The following is an 18,627-nucleotide window of genomic DNA, read 5'->3' as shown; positions in this document are numbered from 1 at the left end:
GTGCCCACGCAAATTTCTAAGATATCATTTTGAGTTTATGCAACAAAGGAAATAAAATAACTTAGAACCCTTAACTTCCAGTATATAGAGGCTCTGCTAAATTGTAACTGGGGAGAGGGAGAAGGTTACCTGTTCTCATAATATGCTGAAACTTCAGCTAGAACACAAGGAGTTTTCCAGATTATTTTATTTTCATAATAAAAAGTAATCCTGTGACTAAGGTTTCAACTGCAGTGCCACAACTTGCATCATTCTAACAGCATTTACCTTTACAATAGTCCAAAAATGAAAAAAGAAATAAGGGCATGAGAAACCAACTTTGAAATTATTAATTTAGAGATTAATACAAAGACTTTATTCCTTTTTTTTTTCTTGAGACAATGGGTGACCAACCAGAACCAAATGCCATTTTCACAGTGTGTTTTTAGTTCTTAGATTTTATCGGTAAAACTGAAGTTCAGTGTACAATTTGTTATCAACAGAGACGAAGTACAATTAGGCCAGGATGCACTCGTTAGATGTTTGGGGGTGCCTTTTTTGCATAGCTTGCAAGTTTTCTTGCTTACCTTGGTAAACACTGAGTCATTTCCAAGAACCTCTATCTGATTGATAACTAGCCGAGCCACCTGTCCCAGAGTAGACACCTCAACTTTAGGGATAGTGGACAGCAAAAGTCAAGTACACATTTGAAAATGAGATCCGAGCCTTCTCTCCCCCATAGCATTATGATTCTGATTTGTTCATAATATTGTATTATGTTTTGCAGTTTACAAACCTCTATATATTCAAATCTCCTGTTTTTGTCCAGGGAGGTAAATACACAAAGACATCAGGGATCAGAAAATGTGAAAGTGATTAAGGACAAGTGAAAGAGTTTGTGCCTGTGGTTCCCACACTTGACCATATATCAGACTCACTAGCAGGGCTTGCCTGTTGGGCCCCAAACCCAGAGTGAGTGAGTCAACAGGTCTGGGCTGGGGTCTGAGAACTTGCATTTTCCCAAGCTCGCAGGTAGTACTTATGCGGTGACCACTCCAGAGCCATACTTTGAGCACCACGAGACTGAGAAACAGGCCTCTGATTCCTGATCCAGGGCACTGCTCTTCAGACCACACTTCCTATCACCACACAGGGCAGCAGCTCTGGTTAAAATTCATCTTTCTTTCAAATGTAAAACACACAGTTCTGTTTGAACATTTCAAACCTTCACAATCCAGTATCCCCTGCCTTTTGAAACATTTAAATTATTTGTTTTATAATTTTGATTGCCATGTAATACATGTGCATTTTAAAATTTCTATATATTTATCTGAAAGACAAAGAGACAGACAGAGAGCTCCCATCCTTTGGGTCACTCCTCAAATGCCCACAATGGCCTGAGCTAGGTCAGGCTGACGCCAGGATCTGGGAACTCACAGTGGGTCCCCCAGGCGGACAACAAGGAATTGAGTACTTGGAACATTACCTGTTGCCTCCCAGATTGTACATTAGCAGAAAGTTAGGAAAGGAACGGAGCTGGAACTCAAATCTAAGCATTCCAATAGAGGATGTGGGTGTCCCAAGTGTTACTCTGCAATATTTGAACATGAGAAACAGATCAAATCAAGTAGTTAGTATTTCTGTCTCCTTATCTTTTCTTTGAGTTTGGAACATATCAATTCCCCACTTCTAGTTCTTTGTAATACATTGTTGTGGACCATGTGGAACACTAGGATTTGTCATTTCTATCTGATTATGCTTGGGTATCTGTTATCCAAACTCCCCCTTCCCAGCCTTTTGTTATTACTGTTGTAAATTCAGATCAAATTTTTTAAACTTCCACATCTGGGAGAGAATGTATATTTTCTTTCTGTATCAGGCTCATTGCATTTAACATTTTAACAAAAATGGAAAATATATATATTTTTCTTACTATCAGAAAAAGGAACAATCACTAATTATGGTATTTAAAGAAAAATTGATTTAACAAGAAAATTGAAACTGTTGAGTATATTGTAGCATTCATTTAAATGTCCTCTTTTGCTTAAAAGAGATATATAACAGAGAAAATAAATGTGCCGTGTGGTTGGAATTGCTATTTCCACATCCCAAGCCCTATGTAACTTCACAAATGGGGAATCAGAGACATATATTTGAAGAATTCTGAAGTTTTACTTTAAGAAGGAATTAGCAGTCTTACATCTCCAATATGAAATTTCATTTGCTTTAACTCAGAGTGTTTGGTGCACTGGTTGAGATGCTGCCTGAGATTCTCTCCCATATCTGAATGCCTGGCTGATGTCCTGGCTATTCCCCGGATTCAGCTTCCTGTTGATATGCATCGCAGGAGGCAGCAGGTGGGGTTCAAGTACCTGGGTCCCTGCCACCCTTGTAGGAGACCTGGTTTGACTTCTGCTCCCTGATTTCAGCCTGACCCCAACCCTGCTTTTTGTGGGCATTAGGGAGTGAAGTGGCAAATGAAAGATACTTGTCTCTCTCTTTCTATGCTTTCAAACAAAGTGAAAACAAATAAAAACTCTTAAAAATGCTTTGTTGGGAATGACAGATCTGTGCTTTAAAGGACGAGAAGCAGCATCACTGATCTCCACCTGCTAGATGCCAGGTAGTATCCCTTTAGTTGTGACAAAAAAGGTGCCGTGGCTAGGTGTTGAGAACCAAACCTGTCAGAGAAGGAAACTCAAATTAGTTGAGTTTTCTACACTGCACCCCACATGTCCAGGGCATTTTGCCTACCAGATCATTGAGCTGTTGAATATAATGTGGATTGAAAAATGTTGGGAAAGTCTCAATCTTCAAACACCTTATTTTCTTGGTTGCTGCACCTGAAATCCCATTAAATACTTGTTTTCTTTTGGACTAAGCACTGTCTTCTTGTTTCCATGAAATTCTGTAAAGGTGTAGGAACTCTAGAATTAATAACACAGTGTCACTCATAGCTCAGTAGGACCTTTGTTTTAAGGTCATTGGATAATAGGCAGAGAGATCAGGACAAGGGAATCCAAGTGCAGGGAGGAAGAGCAGATATAAAGTACTGAAAAAATTTCACCTGCTTTGGAACGTTTCCAGGCTCTCTCCCAAGAAAAAATGAGAGTTCAAGTTGAATACCCCAAATGTGGCTATCTCCGCATGCCAGAAGCTTGTAAATTTGTCATCTGACAGCCTCTAGAGGTTCCAAAGTCTTTCTTGTCATTTATTCATAGAGTCATTCAGTCATTGAGCCAATACAAGCAATACACCCAGAAAAATCATGGAAAATACATATTATGAAGAACTATGCAAGGATTTCAAATTTGTTTTTACATCAAAACATATCTTCTAATTCCATTTTCCCACAGGCATTTTGCAGTACTCTAATAGCTACTGGAAAAGATGATATGATTAGCAAATGGCGAAGCAATCAGAAGCAAGCTAGCTGATATAGTACTACGTGATGAGTGCAATGCTAGAAGGATACAATAGGCATTGAGAGATCACGGAAGAGAAGTATCAGCCTCAGCTGACTACATCTGGGGAGACTTTCTGGAGGTGATGTTGGTTGACTCAGGTCTTAAAAAACAGGTGGTAGTTAGGCAAATGAGGATATTCTAAGTGGAATAAGCAATGGAGAAAATAGCATATCAAGGACACAGGAAATTATAGCTGTAGGGATCAATAAACTCTGTAACGCGTTAAATTAAAAATGACTCCAACAAGTAAACAATAAAAAGTATATGGAAAATGGAAACAGAATGCAAATTCATTTTGGTAAAAACGTGGAAACTATACATAGGTTTTTTTTTCATAATATATGTTTTTCATGATATTTTTAAAACCTCTCATATATATGGAGTTCTAATTTTTGAAGCAAAATAAGCTTATTTTTAAATTCTGTGTTCTGTGAACTTTTTGAAATAAGCGTGTATTTTGTCAAAAGTCTTACAGGAGCAGATGAAGCATTTTAATCAAGGAATAACCTGAGCATCTGCCAAAGTGAATGAGGTAAAAGGTGAAATAGAAAAGCAGAAGGTGTATCTTGTTTCTTGCTAAGCTGAATGTCTCTTAACACTTAACTCTCTCCTTCCTCTCTCAAGACTGCATCCGCCCAAAGTTACCTTGGGCTGCTCTCATCTTTGCCCAGGGAGCTCTCTCATAGCCACAGCCTGCGAAACACACCTGGCTCATTTCTGCACACAACGCTATCCTTCCCACTGATCTAGTGTTCATGAAATTTTAACTTGAGGATCATTTATAAAGGGATGAGGATAAACTTGTTTTGAGTAGTTTGGGATACAGACTAAAATTCAGAGTCCAATCAAAAGCTGGAGCCATGCTGACATTCCCAAAGCTCCCCATGAAGTGTCAGATGAGAAATAAAATAGACTGGGCTTGATTATCAGTGTGGGTTTTCTGACTCTGCTAGAAAATATCTGAATAAACAGAAATCATTTTAGATGTTTACTTATCATGTCCTCTTTCCTGATGTTTGAAATAATATATGTAAACTTTGTAATTGCTCAGAATAATGAAACCATAATTATCGAATTTCTGTGTGAATTCTCAGCATGGTGGGAATGAGCTTCTATATGGTGCTTTGAACTAGTATTAGGGAGTGAGAGACCACCAGGGCTGCTGGACAGTGTGACAACAAGATTTCCCCTAACACCTTCTCTGTATGCCCCAAAACACAATTACTGGCAACTTCCCTGAAGTCATCAAAAACAAACAAACAAACAAACAAACAAAAAAAACCACAAAGCTTCTGAATCTGTTTTTCATCTCACAAGGCCAATCCTTATGTGACACTGTAACTTTCCTTAAGAGATTACATTTCTGGTAACTTTTTGCACTTCTTGATGTGTTCCTTGAACATATGTAGTAAGCACCCAAGGAATGCTTGTGAAATCAATGAATGATTTAATGAATGGTAATGTGATGTGAGCTTCCACATAAGACTAAAATAGAAGACATAAAAGAGGTTGTCGTTGGAACAAACCTATTTCTGGGGATTCCAATTACATTTTTTGCAGAAGTATAATTGACACTCCATGGCCTGATTAAATGAGCATCATCCTAGACAAGGGAAAACAGAAGTCAGAAAAACAGTTTTAGAACACATAAATGAATATTTATGTAATATAAAAGAAGGTAAGTGAGTTCTTGACATTTCAATTACTCTTTTAATGTCTTAGCTTTGTTTTGTATTACCTTTGGAATTGCTTTAAAATAAAGGACAGGTATACTATTGCAAGAGAAATCAAATATTAAAAACAAGTTAACGGTAGAATAAAAAAAGATCCCAAACCAGGTTAAATTGGCTGCTTTGTCAGTAGCCCAGTAAGCCCCAAGTTTCCTGGTAGCCAAAGTAAATGGGGTTTTTACAGCAAGAACTGCCTACTGCTGACTGGGTCTTCAGCCATCAGTGGTGCTGGGAATGTGGGAAACATGACATTTAAAAATGACCAAGTATCCCATCTGGTGTTGCCCACTTAAAATCTATTTGCATATTTGCTACAAATGACTAACTATTAGTGCTTCCAGGATATCAACATTATTTGTAAATAAAATCCTTGCCAAATCTCTCCAACCAAATGTGCAAACCAACTGTAAACTATAGCAAGTTCTTCTTTTCTTATAATTCAAAAGAACTTTGAAAATAGATAACAAAGCATTGGATAGCTGTTTACAAATTGTTATAGCTCAAAAAGATTTTATTACTGCTACTTAACTTTAATTTTATTCTCTTATGCATTAAAGCAAAAACTTTGTATGACTTTTTAAAACTTTGTTTTAATTAAATTTCAAATTTGAAGAATGGTCAGAAAATAATATATCAGATTCCTTTCTACCCACTTAGATTTAACAAAACACTGCCATAATTATTTCAGAGCTTTTGTCTTAAATAAGACGGATGTGAAAGTAACCATCCCTACCCAACTTTCCTTCCATGCTCCTAGAGATAACCCTTACATATCCTGAGATTGTTATAGCCCCTTCCTGTACTTTTACTATGCACGTTTCCATGAGCAATATGTAATTGTGTTTTACATATTCTGAGAATATAGGTAAGCAATTTAACATTCAATATTGCTTTGGATAATTGTTTTTTCATTTATGTTTTCCTATTTTTCTAATAAATCTCTTTCATTAATTTCTCTGTACCATACTTCATCATGTAATATATTTGTTATCTCCTATTGATGCAAATGTAGATTATTACTCTGCTAAAGTTGTATGCTAGATCCTGATTCTCACATTAAACACTTAGATGGAAACCTTGAGACATCTGACATTATCAGAATTTCACTTTGAAAAAATTGAGGTGCTTGGGTTATCTCAATGTTGCTTTACTGAATTTTTTTCATTACTATTGATGTTCTTTTTATTTATTTTACAGTATACATGTTTATGAGGTACCACCTGATGTTTCAATTTATGTGCATATTGTGTTGTGTAGAGTAAGGATAAATACCTCTATCTTCAAATATATAACATTTCTTTATGGAATAAACATCTAAAATCCTATATTCTAGTTTTTTCAAATTTTAAAGAGAAATATACACTATGTGGAATAGAACCCTATAACTGTTGCTCTTATCAAGCTATAACTTGGATGCTGTCTTTAATACTTTCATTTACATTTTTAAAAATGTATAGCTTATCTTTCTTGTTTGTTCATGGTACCTATTTTTATATAGATATTTAAAAATATACTGCTACTTAAACTTAATTTTATTTACCTTTTGTTTTTATTTTATTTGAAAGGCAGAGAGACAGAGACAGAGACAGAGAATGGGAAAGAGAAAGAAAAGAGAGAGAGAGAGAGAGAGAGAGAGAGAGCCAGAAACCCAGAACTCAGTCTGAATGCCCCAGATGGGAGACAGGAAACCACCTGCTACCTACTGGCTTCTATGTTAGCAGAAAGCTGGAGTTGGAAATGGAGTATTTCAGACTGGAGCAGGCACTCTGATACAGGATAAGAGCATCCCAAACAGCGACTTATTACCCCTGTAATTTCATTTATAATCAGATTTTTCATTTCTGTCTTAGGTTTTTTTGTATCTTGTTTGCGATATCATTGTTCACGAATTATAAAAATGTTTTCTTTGTTTCTTTGAAATTTATTTAAGTTTTGCACTTCACAATCAGAGCTTTAACTCACCTGGAATTACTTATTGTGAAAGTCATAATTGGGCATTACATTTTATCCTTTTTTAAATATGGCAAATAGTTTTTCCAAAATCATGTACTTAATGTTGTTCTCTCCTTGCCTGTATGGTCCCTTTACTGATCTACAATGTTAGCTTCCTCATATACCAGCCTTACACACACACACAGGTTTGTTTGTAGTTATCTGTTTTGTTGGACTATTTGTCTGTACCTACATCAATATCATCTTGCTTTTATTAACCTAGATTTATAATAACTTAATATCTGGTGAGAAAAATTTTTCCTTCTAATTCTTCATCAAGATTTTAATGACTATTCTTGGCCCTTTATTCATCCAAATTTTAGGATTAGTTTTCAGTCAAGCTTATGAAAAGTCATCAGATTGTGATTAGTTTCATCAAATTTGGAGATTTAGGACATGAAACTTGGTATCTCTATATTGAATCTTCCTATAACTTAATATATATCTTTTCCCAAAGCTTAACATTTATGTACTTCAACAAATTTTTATCATTTTATTCATAGGATTTTTTTTTTGACAGGCAGAGTGGACAGTGAGAGAGAGAGACAGAGAGAAAGGTCTTCCTTTGCCGTTGGTTCACCCTCCAATGGCCGCCATGGCCGGCGTGCTGCGGCTGGCGCACCACGCTGATCCAAAGGCAGGAACCACGTCTCCCATGGGGCGCAGGGCCCAAGCACTTGGGCCATCCTCCACTGCACTCCCTGGCCACAGCAGAGAGCTGGCCTGGAAGAGGGGCAACCAGGAAAGAATCTGGAGCCCCGACCGGGACTAGAACCCTGTGTGCCAGCGCCACAAGGCAGAGGATTAGCCTAGTGAGCCGCAGCACCGGCCTAGGGTCTTTATCATTTAAGATTATTAATAAGTAAACCATAGTTATTTACATATTCTAGAAAAAAGGTCCTTTGACAATATGGGTACAAGTCCTTTGTCAGACGTGTGTTTGCAACCATTTTACATCAGTCCATATCTAATCCACATTATTTTGTGTCACAGGTGGCTAAGACTTTCCATGCAATTGTGAATGGAAGTTGATAACTGGCATCTTTGATTTGGTTCTGATTTTGAAAGCAACGTTTCTATCAATAATTAGGATGTTTGCTTTCGACTGAACTAGATTCTGTTTATCAAAATTAAGAAAGATTCCTTCGATTCTTATTTTGTTAAAGGTTTCTAAATAATGACTGGGTTGTATTTTCTATATATTTTTCAAGTTACCTTTTTTAATCCTTTAATCTACTAATAAGGTAAATTGCATTAACAAATATGTCTAACATTAAATCCCCTTTGTCCTCTTGAGCCTAGTCCTATATATAAACACACACAGGGTTGAGATCAATTTACTACTATTTTATTTATGATTCTTGCATATATACTTATCATAGAGATAAACTTTTTAAGGTTTCTATATAGTGTCAGTTGTCTGCTTTGGCTATCAAGCTGTTCTAGCGGCAGTATTTAGCATAGGGATTAGAATGTTGGTTAAGACACTCACATCCCATATCAGAGTACCTGGGTTCAAGTCCTGGATCTGCTTCTGATTTCCTTGCTGATGCACATCCTGAGAGGAAGTGAGTGAGGTAGCTGGGTCCCTGCCTCCCATGTGGGAGTCCAGGATTGAGTTCTTGGTTTCCTGCAAGCATTTGGAGAGTGAACCAGCAGATGGAAACGTGCTTGCTCTCTCAAGTAAAATAAATAATATTTAAAGATGTTATTAGCCTGCTGAAATGATTTAGAGAGTTTCTCTCTTTTGCCATTTTTTGCAACAGCTTGCATAATGGGACAATTGTCTATCCCTGGAGAGCTTGCGTGATCTTGCCAGTAAAATTTTGTTGGCTTTTTTTATATAACAAAGAAATTTCAGAGGTAGATTCAATTTGTATAATGATTATAAATAAATTTGCTCGTGCCTTTTAGTTGTTCTTTAATTAATTATAAACATCTTTATTTCCCTAGACTATTATTCATTTTATAATTTTTGTCAAATTAACTGACTTTATGTTGCTTAACTTATCACTGTATTTTTAAATGTTTCATGTCTATATTTATTTGCCCCTTTAAGCTTCTAATTTTAATTATTTCTTCTCTTTTTTTCTTAGTCTAGAAAATGATTTTATGCCTTTTCAGTAGAAAATTTTATGGCTTTGGGCTGTAGGGATGAAACAGCTGCTGCTTGTTTTTGTTTGTTTGTTTGTTTTTACAGGCAGAATTAGACAGTGAGAGAGAGAGAGAAAAAGGTCTTCCTTCCTTTGGTTCACCCCTAAATGGCTGCTATGGCTGGCGCGCTGCGTCGATCCGAAGCCAGGAACCAGGTGCTTCCTCCTGGTCTCCCATGTTGGTGCAGGGCCCAAGCACCTGGGCCATCCTCCACTGCCTCCCTGGGCCACAGCAGAGCTGGACTGGAAGAGGAGGAAACGGGACAGAACCGGTGCCCCAACTGGGACTAGAACCCAGAGTGCCAGCACTGCAGGTGGAGGATTAGCCTAGTGAGCCGCAGCGCCGGCAAGCTGCTGCTTGTTTAATCAGCGTCCAATCTGGAGCATCGATTAGAGTGCCAGCTGTTCCACTTCTGATCCAGCTCCCTGCTAATGCACTTGGGAGGCAGCAGAAGGCCCAAGTGCTTGGACACCTGCCACCCACATGGGAGACCTGGACACAGTTTCTGACTTCTGGCTTCAGCCTGGTCAAGACCTTGCTGTTGTGACCATTTGTGGGGTGAACCAGCAAATGGAAGATTCTCTCTCTCTCTCATTCTCTCTCTCTCTTTCTCTGTTGCTGTGGCTTTCAAATAAATAAATGAATGAATGAATGGAGAAATTTTTGATTATTCTTTCTCTCTTTCTTTTTCATTAATATACTCTATTTCCTTCCTTCCATTTAATGTATGGTTATAGAATCATTTTTTTCCTAATTTTTTGAAAGGAATGTTTTAAATATTTAAATATTTAACTCATTTTTAACTCATTAAATTTTAAATTTAATGATTTAACTCATTAAATTTTCTCCTTTTCTACTTTATGAGTTAAGGATAAATTTTCTCTAAGGACTAGATTCACTTCATAATTATTGACATTTGAAATGGTAGATTTAAAATATTTCTAATTTTAATAACACATTTTAACCAGTATATCTACAGCCCTTGTCTGTACTGTTGAGGTATAGTATTTTTTTCTTTCCACTCTTTGTTGAATTCTTTGTTTAATGGAGAGTTAATCTTAAGATTGTAAATTAAACTAAAAGCATGTCATTGTAAAAGTTAAAGAATAAGAGAAGGAGGAGGAGGGGGTTGGGAACTTGGGTGAGAGGGAGGGTAGGATAGGAAGTATTACTATACTCCTATATCTGTATACATGAAATACATGAAATTTTTTCACCTTATATAAATAATAATAATAAATCAGAATAATGCAAATATATAAACATATTTTCCTTTTCTTGATGGCTAGTGATTCTGAGCATCTTCATTGCAAAAAAATTTTTTTAAATACATAAGTGAAAGAAAGTGGAGGGTGGTAGCAAGAGAGGGAAGGAGGGAGAATAGGGTGAAAAGTATCAGTATGCTTTAAAAGTGTGTATATGAGGGTCAGCACTGTGGTGCAGCGGGTTGACACCCTTTCCTGAAACTCTGGCATTCTTTATGGGCACCGGTTCTAGTCCCACCTGCTCCTCTTCTGATCCAGCTCTCTGCTATGGTCTGGGAAAGCAGCGGAAGATGGCCCAAGTCCTTGGGCTCCAGCACCCACGTGGGAGACCTGGAGGAGGCTCCTGGCTCCTGGCTCCTGGCTTCAGATTGGCGCAGCTCTGGCTGTTGCGGCCAATTGGGGAGTGAACCAGCAGATGGAAGACCTCTCTCTCTCTCTCTCTCTCTCTCTCTCTGCCTCTCCTCTCTGTGTAATCTGACTTTCAAATAAATAAATCTTTTTTAAAAATTATGTATATATAAAAATTATGCTTTTATGTAAATAAAAACAAAATTAAAAATATACCTTTGCTATCTTGTAAAACCAGTCTCCTTCACAATAACTATAAAAAACTTCAAATGCCTTCTTTGTCTTTATTTTCTTCCTTCGGGGTTCTACATGCCAGGGTCAAAGTATCTCAATATCATGTACAGTGGCCATTTGCTTTGGTAGATGTCCCAAAGATTTCTATCTAGGAAAAATTCTGACATGTGTCTCTTTGCTTAGAGTACTAGCAGAGTATGGGAATGTGTATTCAAAGGCAACACCTAAAGAGAATTCTGGCTTGGGTTTTGATATTTCATGGGGAGGTTGCTAGTGTCACAGCCTTGTGGATGGATACGTTCACTCCTCCCTTTTGCACCAGGGAAGCCTCACCAGCGTGAACACGTTATGCAGATGCCTCGACTCTAGTTGCATATCTTGATTTGACCCAAGGCCACATTTTCCCTATTTTCTCTCCCAATGCAAATATGAAAACCCCAAACCCTAGCTATATAGAAATGTATCTAAATATGTCATCCTCTGGGCTGCTATAATATTATTTTGTTCAGTCTTCACTATAGCTGTTTGTTCTGGTATCCAAGGGATTAACCTTCATTATTTTGAACTAATATATGTTTGGATAAACTGTGCTGTGCTTTATCCAACATGAATGTATGCTTAGTCCAGGAAAAAGCTCTGTACTATATCTATCATGTTGCCAGATTAGAAGTGACCATATGGCATCTATTAGAAAATATATATGTTTCAGTCTTGTTTTTATCAGTTATAAGCTGTTATTAGCTGTGATCTACCTAATTTCCTTCTGCTTCAGTTTCCTTATTCAAAAATTGGAGTTAATAATAACTATTGCATGACTCTTGTAAGAATAAAGTGAAATGATGTATAATAAGCTAAACACAATACTTGAGTAAAGTAGCCATAAAATAAATGTAAGCTATTAATGATATCAGATTAATTACTAGTGATAGATTTTTTTATATTTTATAATTTTTTAACATTCTGCCACATTCACTTTAAATATAGACATTTTATATATACTATTTTTTCTTGGAAAAGATATTAATATTACAGATTCATGATAACAATCATTAATATGCAGAAAAAGAGTGTGTCTTAATTATGTTATTAAATAATAAAAAAGACAAATTTATGTTTGTAAATAATATGCTTACATTTTATTATCTGTAGTTTAAAAGGAATAAGGCTTAAAACACATTTGTCCACAATCTTTTTTCTGATGATTATTCAGGGTCCATAGGACCTATAACTGTGAAGTAACAAAATCTAGCAAATAGTCCTTTTTGAACCCAAATCATTTATACACTTGTGACTTGTCTTGAAGTGTAGCCGTCTCTCTGATGTTGATGTACTGTTTCCAAAGCTGAGAGCCTGTGTCATGGCATTTCCTAAGGCAGAATCTGGATAGAAAGCAGAGCAGCCAGGACTTGAACTGGCACTCATATGGAATGCCGGCATTGTAGGCACACCTGCTGTGCCACAACACCAGCCCCTGTTTCCAAGCTTATAATATGTTTATCATATAGGCAATAGGGATCCTTGAAAAATTAAAAGGTGAGGAATTGCATAACTAATTTGTATTCTGAAGAAATGGATAATTTTGGAAGATGGATGGAAAGAGGGTGCAGCAAACAGAATTCTAAAGTGGTCCTCAAGATTCCCACTCCCTGGCATGCACACCTTATAGAATTCTTGACCTCTGACTGTGGGAGAAATCTGTAAATGTGATGGGTTATCATTCCCTGGATCAGATTGCCGAAAATGGCAAATGATGATGGGAGAATCTCTCTTGAGCTTAAGTTACAGTATTCACATATGTAAGGCTCTAAGAACACTGGGCTAGAGAAAGGATTGGAATCAGTGAGCTGTGTTCCTACTGACCTGGAAGGAATCAGCTGTCATGTTTATGGAGAAGGTCTTGTGGCCAGAACATCAGGCGGCATGGAGAACTGAATGTGGCCTTTAATTGATGGCCCACAAGAAAATGCTTCAGTCCTACAAGTGTAAGGAACTGAATTCTACCAACAGTCACACAATCTTGGTAAAAGACGCTGAGCTCCAGAAAGGAACATAGTCCTGCCACCATCTTGACTTCAGCTGTGTGAGATCCTAAGCAGAGAATCCAGATCACTTGTACTTGGAATTATGACCAACAGAAATTGTGCAATAATAAATGACTATTATATTGAACTACAAAATTGATGTGATGTTTTACATATTAATATAAAACTAAGAAACTATTAGTATAGACAGTGAGACCACTTGGACTATTAACAATGGTTCAGGCCCAAATGAGAAATACCAGTGCTAATGTTGTGTTTCCTGAGATAGAAACAATGAGAGCATGGAATAAAGATCTCCTAAGAGGGCAGGCATAAAATTACTAACAGTTTAATGTCAGTATGGCATGATTCAGAATGATCTGAAGTTTTTGTGCTAGATCTTGGTGCTTTTAACAAAATTGGGGAAACCGTGGAACAGAAAAAGTTTCTTTGAGAATTATTGAGTTCAACTTGAGACAGTTTGGGGTTGTTACTAAAATTGGTCTCAATTATTTCTTTACACATACCCACACTTTTCTGCAATGAGACTTTGCAAATCTCACCACCAAGAAATGAAGTCTGTTCCACTCCTCTACTCTGTCCCCTTGAATCTGGGCTGGCCTTCAGACTTGCCTTGACCCATAAAATGAAGATGGAAGAACAGTGTGCCATTTCTAAGCCTAGCCTTACGAGACCCTGAGGACAGCTACACTGTCTCTTGGCACTATGCCCCCACTTCCCCATGTGAGTAATTCTAGGCTATCCTACTGAATGGTGGAAGACCATGTGGAATAGAGATAAAGTATCTTAACTGAATCCAACCTGGTCCAGCCAGCTGCCACTCTTGCTGACCACAAACACATGAACAAGCCAGTCAACACAAAAAGAACCACCTTGGGCCCACACCAAATCGCCAACTTACACAACCTTGAGGTACAGTAACAGCTTTTTGAAACTCTAATTTCGGTGGTAGTTTATTAGACAACAAAAGCTATATTTTGCAGTAATATTGATCTTTGGACACCTGTGAAATATCTAAGTACGTTCAGTAATGAGTTTGTGTTCTAATCTGGCTCCCAGGAGAACAGATGAAGTTCTAGGTAGAAAATTAAGTTTTCAGCATAGGCATAGTCACTGATATTAAGGATGTGTATAGGCACGTTTCTTTGCCACAAATGTGGATTTTTTTACTAAGCTGAATGTTAAGTGTGTACATGAAGATATTTCTTACTTTATGAATGATATGTTAATTCTCTAATAATAATGGCTACTGGTAAATATTGTTCTTTATAAGTCTCCTGACACTTTTACTGCTGAGGAGAAACTACAACAAAATAAGCAATAAGGAGAAATGTTTCTGAGAGTAGTTGATTTCCTTTTGAGCTCATGTGAGGCATTATGCAGCTTGAATAATTCCTTTCAGAATAAAATATTGGTCAAATAAAGTTAAAATTGCCTTTTCACTAATACTGTTTTTACTCTTACTTTTCTGTAAACTAGTAGATCACCTACCTGATGTATATGTCATATCCATGCACAATGTATAGAGCTCAAAAGTGAGGGTTAACCAACAGTTGGATGATTCCATGTAATTTACCAGGGCTTCCTCTTTGAGTTTTGTGATAACCCAGTGAAGTTTGTTATTTTGTTCCCATTTTACAGATGGAAAAACAGTCTCTTGAGGTTCAAGTGATGTTCAAGGTCACCCAACAAGTATGTGTAAGAGGCAAGATTCAAGCTTGGGTTATCTTCTGCACTTCTACCACACACTCTCTTCCCAGAGTCCTTTTTGCATATATGATTGAACTAAGTTCTCACCACTACCCTGTGAATATTAATAACCCTCTGAAACCCTCTTATGTTTTATAAATCTTTCTTTTTGTGCCCCCCTCAGCACACTATTATACTGATTTTTTTTCCCTGTCTGAAATCCCATGGATGCCCCTCCACATGGCCCAAGAAATAGGGCAAATCCAGTCTAGGTTTTGCTTCCAAGTGAGTCACGCTAACCTATCTTGTCAGTAGCAATGGCTCTGAGTCTTTATCTGCCCACAAACTCTAATTAATGATCATTTAACTGTACTGTCAACTCTGTTTAAATTTGAGTGATACCAGTTGTTGCTTCCTTAGGCCAACCAATAGCAACAGGGGAAGGCATTCATGCATGCCATTGTGCGGGTGGCTCTGGGCCTATAGCAGTCCAGTTTAATGGGCATTCAGAGCTCATTAGTGAGGAAACACATCAGGAGTGACCGCTCCGGTGCCACACGTTGCAACTAATAGCCCTGCCGAACAGAATCGTTTCTGTTTCTGCTCACTTGTTGTGAAATTCTTTCAATGTCAACAAGTGGTCGTGTCGGCAGGAGCCCGCCATCCTGCCCAGCAGTTTTATCCGTTGCTCTCCTGAGCCAGACTTGTGTCCTCCTCCATTGTCCAGCCCCACAAAGGAGCCTGAGCAATCACAAAGCCTTCACAGCCATTCATCATCAGCTCACCAATTCTGCGGGCAAGAGTGCCCGCCAAAGTTTGGGCCAGTGCTGCGGGCATGGCATGTGAGGGTCTGGAGGCAGGACACTGGGCCTGTGCTCTCTGCCTTGGGGATTTGAATAGCAAAGACATGTAACCCTTGACTTCTTTATCCAAAAGAAAATCAAAATTATGTAGTTTTCAAAAATCAAGACATGTAATATACAGAATCAGGCTAAGAATGTACTTGGAGCATCACAGAAAAATTGTAAATGTGGAAAGATTGGGTAAATTATTTCACTAGGAATGAGTATTCTCTAATGAAAGGGGAGATTTTTGAAGTGTCTACTCAAGATATGCATATTCTTTTATTGATGAAAAACTTCCTATACTTGCCCAATATGTAGAAATGAAAGTTGCCCATAAAATGTTATGCAAACTAAGTTGTATTGGATTTTTATAAACAAAGGCAAATACTTCTGTTTGTGGGATATGTTTTAATCAGGTTGTTGATTATTGGTTGTATTTTCTTAAAATACAGAAGCACCAGGCCGGCGCCGTGGCTCACTAGGCTAATCCTCCGCCTAGCGGCGCCGGCACACCGGGTTCTAGTCCCGGTCGGGGCGCCGGATTCTGTCCCGGTTGCCCCTCTTCCAGGCCAGCCCTCTGCTGTGGCCAGGGAGTGCAGTGGAGGATGGCCCAGGTGCTTGGGCCCTGCACCCCATGGGAGACCAGGAAAAGCACCTGGCTCCTGGCTCCTGCCATCGGATCAGCGCGGTGCGCCGGCCGCAGCGCGCTGGCCGCGGCGGCCATTGGAGGGTGAACCAACGGCAAAGGAAGACCTTTCTCTCTGTCTCTCTCTCTCACTGTCCACTCTGCCTGTTAAAAAAAAAAAAAATACAGAAGCACCAAAAATAGTTTTCTAAATACCGCATTTTATACTTTCGAGAAAATGCCTCATATTTTAACTAAAATAACAAAATCTGTTCTTGAATGCAATACTTCCTTCATTTGTACAGAGCTACCTGAAGAAGGTGTGTATTTTAAGTGTTTTCATATTTAAGTAAGCAGGTAATCGTCTGGGTGATAAGGATTATTCCTAAGCTCACATGCCAAGCCGCAATACTGGCCTGTATAAGCCTTCTATGTCCAGCTTCTGCACAGTCTTGAATTCTTTTCCAGTCTTGAACCAACTAGATTTTTCAAATCATTCATTTCTATATTGGTATTGCTTTATAGGCTAGAAACTATATCTACTTCCTATTTATGTTGATTGGCTCAGGACATATAAATACTCAATGATTGTTTATTGAACTAAATCAGTGTACAAAGTTGTCAAAAGTGAATTTATGCCTTTTCATTTTCAACCTAATGGTACTACAAAATATGGCCAGGCTAAACAGGGAGCATAATATCCAGTTCATATTCCTTGCTTCAGGATATAATAATTACATCAAAATGACTCCCTATTTAAAATATTTGTTGTAAGATGAACAAAATTGTTAATATTTGTGTTGCAAGAAAAACTATGTCCTGGAATTCTTTTTGTGTTGTCCTTGTGAGATCTGATTTCTCTTCCATTATATCTGTTGTTGTTGCCATCAAAATAGCATCCAATAATTGAGCACTTACTACATTCCAGACTCAACTAAGGACTCCAGTATTTGCTCATTCAATACATCCAGCTGCTTTTATTAAACCTATGAATACCTAAAGCAGCATATGGATTTGCAATCCCTCTCTATATTTTTTCATAGGCTGAGTCCCTTGCAAAGCCTACATCTATAAGAGATTTCCATGGGTGTCCTCTTTCAGATACTGAAATGATGATTGAAAAGAAAATCCTTGTGTTTCCTAGAGAGCCCCGTGGTTTCATGTTTTGGTGTTTTCTTGTGCAACACTTTCAAAACATCACTGATTCATAAGTGGGCTTTCCTTCTTGGAATGAAGCCACACAATGAGAAGGTAAGCACGCAACCTGTGCTTTTGGTTAGTGAGAGATGATACACGTTGGTTTTTAAAGGAAGTTCCAGATGATGTCTAACACTTAGACTTTGAATTATTTATGCAATTGTTCAAAGAAAAAGAAATTAGCATTTTGTTGTTTGCTTTCTAAAAACCTTTCTTGGCCATCCTCAGTACAGTAGGTTAACTCTGACCTCACAACTGTGAATTGTTTAAACGTTGTATATGGATTATCTCATTTAATTTATCAAAGAATTTTATTAAATCTGACTTATCTCCATTTCACTCATAAAAAAAAAACGGGTTGAAGGAAGCTAATCAATCAGATCAAGATTAGGGAGCTGGTAGAACATAGAGACAAGTTTTGAGCTTCTTCTAGGGCTTGGGTCCTTGACAAGAAGATGGCTGCCCTTCAGTATCCCTGGGAGATGGATTCCAGGACCCCCACAGATATCAAATATGCTGATGCTCAAATTCCTTATGTAGAATGGCATCATAATTGCCTACGACCTATGCAGATCCCCCTGCATACTTCCAACCATCTGTGGACTCTTTTTAATTTCTAATAAAATGTAAATACCATGTAAATAGATACTGTACTATATTATTGAGAGAATAATGATAAGGAAAATTCTGTAAATGTTCAGAACAGATGGAATATTTTTCCTGGGTATTTTAGACCCACAGGTGACTGAACCTGTGGCTGTGGAATGTGCGGATACTGAGGGCCAGCTATATAAGTCTCCACTGTTTCCCGCTCTAAGGTCATGGGGATATGTGAACATTTACCTTACATGCTTTTGCAGTTGCAGGTGGAAATTTCTTTAAATGGGTCTCTTGGAAAGCTGGAGCTGCTTTGGCAAAATTGGCCAAGTAATCCCTAGAGAATACAAGTCTTAGATGGTCTTTCAGCGAGCAACTGGCCACCTCCCAGTCTTCAAACCATATAAAAAGAGTGTTCCACCATCTGTTCACCTTTAATGTCTCACAACAGGAAATCTGGGGT

The 18,627-nt window shown here is 37.9% G+C and overlaps 1 pseudogene; it reads right to left on the bottom strand.

Annotated features, from left to right (window-relative positions):
- Nucleotides 1-18,627, bottom strand: part of LOC127490168 (large ribosomal subunit protein eL30-like) — a 114,397-nt pseudogene that overhangs the window by 28,403 nt on the left and 67,367 nt on the right.

The sequence above is a fragment of the Oryctolagus cuniculus genome, chromosome 11 (assembly GCF_964237555.1).
Source record: "Oryctolagus cuniculus chromosome 11, mOryCun1.1, whole genome shotgun sequence".
In the NCBI taxonomy this organism is placed as follows: domain Eukaryota; kingdom Metazoa; phylum Chordata; class Mammalia; order Lagomorpha; family Leporidae; genus Oryctolagus; species Oryctolagus cuniculus.
Note: the sequence above shows the minus strand (reverse complement) of the source record. Positions and strands in the feature narration are given on the sequence as shown.